The sequence below is a fragment of the Acomys russatus genome, chromosome 30, assembly GCF_903995435.1.
Source record: "Acomys russatus chromosome 30, mAcoRus1.1, whole genome shotgun sequence".
Taxonomy (NCBI): Eukaryota; Metazoa; Chordata; class Mammalia; order Rodentia; family Muridae; genus Acomys; species Acomys russatus.
In genome coordinates, this window is record NC_067166.1 from 37,997,103 (window position 1) to 38,001,005 (window position 3,903).

Genomic DNA, 3,903 nt, shown 5'->3' on the forward strand with positions numbered 1-3,903 from the left:
CATTAAATCTGTGCTATATTTTTGAGGCGCAGGCTCCTATATCTGAGGTTGTCTTCAAACTCACTATGTAGCTGAGGATGAACTTGAACTCCTGACCTGCCTGCTTTCATCTTCTCAGTGCTGAGGTTACAGGTGTGTATCATCATTCCTAGTTTTAAATCTTTGCTATTTGTATGGCATTACTGGTTTTATACAAACATGTAAATTAGTTCAACTATATAAACTACCATAGTTCAAACTTGCCCATTGAAATGGCTATTTCACATAGTTCAACTGCACTTTATCTTTTTTTATGTTTACTATTTGTTATCTCTGTTATTACTTGGTCTACTTGTAAATTATCATTGGCATAATCTATGCAGACAATGTGTAAGTGGCTTTAAAAGGAGATTTGTGAACATTATTGAGCTCTAAGACATATTTATATATCCATGAAATCAAAACACTTTGGAAAGAAATACTAAAATGATACGTTCTATTTTGACTGCAATAAAATATGCACTAAGGGTGCTAAAGTAACGGTGAGCAAGACCACCTGTGCCTGAGTGTGCACCAATGCGATGACAGCAAATTTCAGTGTGTTTTTTGTATTATACATATGTACGTACATGCATGCACACACACACTCACACACATTCAATTCTACTTAGGAATGCTCTTGATAAAACAGAAAATAAAGAAAAACACAACCCCTACAATCTTGTTGAGTCTTTATCCTTGCATATACACATATTTTTAATAATTCTGTGGAACATGAGGCTCACAGGAAGCTTCTCAGCATCACGTTCTTGACTAATAGTTGCCCAGGAGAGAAGCACCTATGTGACTGGGACACAGATGGAACTAGCTACACTTGCCATTGGATAATAATTTCATATGAATAAAGAATAATTGTGAGGTATTAAGTTGGCATTTTTTTCATACGTGAACACAGTGTCATTTTAAGGAAAACTGACAGTATTTGTTGTCTGTATTAAATCTGAACATTTAAGTAAATTCAGAATTTTAGGAAATTTGTCTCTGCTATCAAAAAATTGGCAGGTTCATAATATTTAAGTGTATTCCTGAGATCAGTGGGGGTATTAAAATTATTGCCTTGGCATTATATAATAGATTGTATTAATATTTAAAGATCTGTTTAACTTGCCTAGTAATTTGGAAATTGTGGCAAGCCAAGGAAGTCTTGAGCAAGTGTGTAAGAAGCAAATGAAATCCTGGATTAATTAGTTTTATCGACAAAGGCCAAGGCCTCAGAAGTGGCACGGCCTTTCCTTAGTCTAAGGGTGAATTTGGCAGTGTATGCAAGTATGAATGCTTACTAGGGACTGACCAGTGTATGTAAAAACTAGCTCCTCTACAGAGCTCTCCTACTGAGACTAGCTAACACATTCTTTTCTGAGACCTTGGCATAAGAAATTTGCTGAGGTTCTTGGTTGCTGTGGTACTTGGTGCTACACCAGCAGAGTGTACTAGAGCTTACTAGATCCCCGCTTTTTTGTACTTGTGCCTGTGTGCCTGTCCTTTATTCATCCCCTTGATGCTCTGGTCAGGTCAATCCCCAAACCACACTAAGTCGCTAAGACATGATGCTGTTGGGTCTCGCATGGCAACATACACATTTGAAAGGCAAGATGTAGTTCTAGATTTCACATCACATTATTAAGAAATTACCCCTTCTGGGTAGTAGATAAGGACAGCAGCTTTTTACCTCTCCTTCTGACCCTTCAGTCCTAATCCCCCCAGTCTCATCCTCAATTTAGCAATGCAATTCCTGTGGCAGTCTCCCTTTCCTCTTTGACCCCATCCTCAAAGAACCAAAAAGATCTTCTCCAACTTTCCTTCCCTCAACTCATCCCTATATCCCAGCCTCCAACTCCAGCAAGCATTCACTGAGAACACACTCATGGAGCAGGCTAGGAAAACAGGTAATCCTACTGAAAACCTTCACCACTTCCAACTCTCCTCCAAAGCATATGCCATAGTCCTCCCCCCCCCCCCCCAAAAAAAAAACAGAAAGACTACAAGCCCATGGAAACTGAACAACTCTCTACTCAATGACCACTGGGCCAGGGAAGAAATAAATAAATAAATAAATAAAATCAAAGACTTTCTAGAATTCAATGAAAATGCCAGCACAACATACCCAAACTTATGGGACACAATGAAAGCAGTGCTCAGAGGAAAGTTCATAGTACTAAGAATCTTTATAAAGAAATTGGAGAGATCTCATATTAGCAACATGACATGACATCTGAGATCTCTAGAACAAAAAGAAGCAAACATACTAAAGAGGAGTAGATGGCAGGAAATAATAAAACTCAGAGATAAAATCAATAACTTAGAAACAAGGAAAACAATGCAAAGAATCAATGAAACTAATAGTAGGAGAAAATCAACAAGATAGACAAACCCTTAGCCAAACTAACTAAAAGAGAGAGAGAGAGAGAGAGAGAGAGAGAGAGAGAGAGAGAGAGAGAGAGAAGTTCCAAATTAACAAAATAAGAAATGAAAAGCAGGATATAACAACAGACACTGAGGAAGTCCAAAGAGTCATTAGGTCTTACTTCAAAAGGCGTTACTTCAAAATTGTTGGAAAAATCTAAAAGAAATGAATATTTTTCTTGATATATTCCACATACATAAGTTCAAATCAAGATCAGGTTAACATTCTAAGTAGTCTTATAACACCTAAGGAAATAGAAGCAATCATTAAAAGTCTATCAACCATAAAAAAGCTCAGGGCCAGATGGTTCTAGTTCAGAATTCTACCAGACCTTCAAAGAAGAACTAATACCAATAATCCTCAAATTATTGCACAAAATGGAAAAAGAAGGAACATTGCCAAACTCATTCTATGAAGCTACAGTCACTATGACACCCAAACCACACAAAGATTCAACCAAGAAAGATAATTTCAGGCCAATTTCCCTAATGAACATTGATCCAAATACACTGGATAACATACTCTCAAACTGAATCCAAGAACTCATCAAACACATCATCCATCAAGAACAAGTAGGTTTAATTCCAGTGATGCAGGGATAGTTCAACATACAAAATTCCATCAATATAATCCACCATATAAACAAACTGAAAGAAGAAAATCCACATGTTCATTTCATTAGATGCTGAAAAAGCCTTTGACAAAATCAAGCACCTTTTCATGATAAAAATCTTGGAGAGGTCAGAGATACAAGGCACATACATAAATACAATAAAGACAATATACAGCATACTGATGGCTAACATCAAATTTGTGGAGAGAAACTTAAAGCCATTCCACTAATATCAGCGACAAGACAAGGCTGCCCACTTTCTTTATTATTCAACACAGTACTTGAAGGTCTATCTAGTGCAGTAAGACAATCAATGGAAATCAAGTGGATACAAATTGGAAAGAAAGAAGTCAAAGTATATATATTGGCAGCTGATATGCTAGACTACATAAGTGACCCACAAAAGTGTACCAGAGAACTCCCAGAGCTGATAAGCATCTTCAGCAAAGTGGGTGGATGCAAAATTGAGTAAAAAACTCAGTAGCCCTCCTTTATACAAATAATAAGTGAGTGGATAAATTAGCAAACTAACATCTTTCACAATATCCACAAATAATATAAGATGTCTTGGTGTAACTATATCCAAGCAAGTGAAAGACCTGCATGACAAAAACTTCAAGTCTCTGAAGAAAGAAACTGAAGAAGATATCAGAAGATGGAAAGATATCCCACGTTCATGGATTGGTAGGACTAACATAGTAAAAATGGCCATCTTACCAAAAACAATCTATAGATTCAATGCAATTCCCAACAAAACTCTAACACAATTCTTTACAGACCTTGAAAGGGCAATCCTCAACTTCATATGGAAAAATAAAAAACTTAGGATACTCTGTCATCTGAAAAC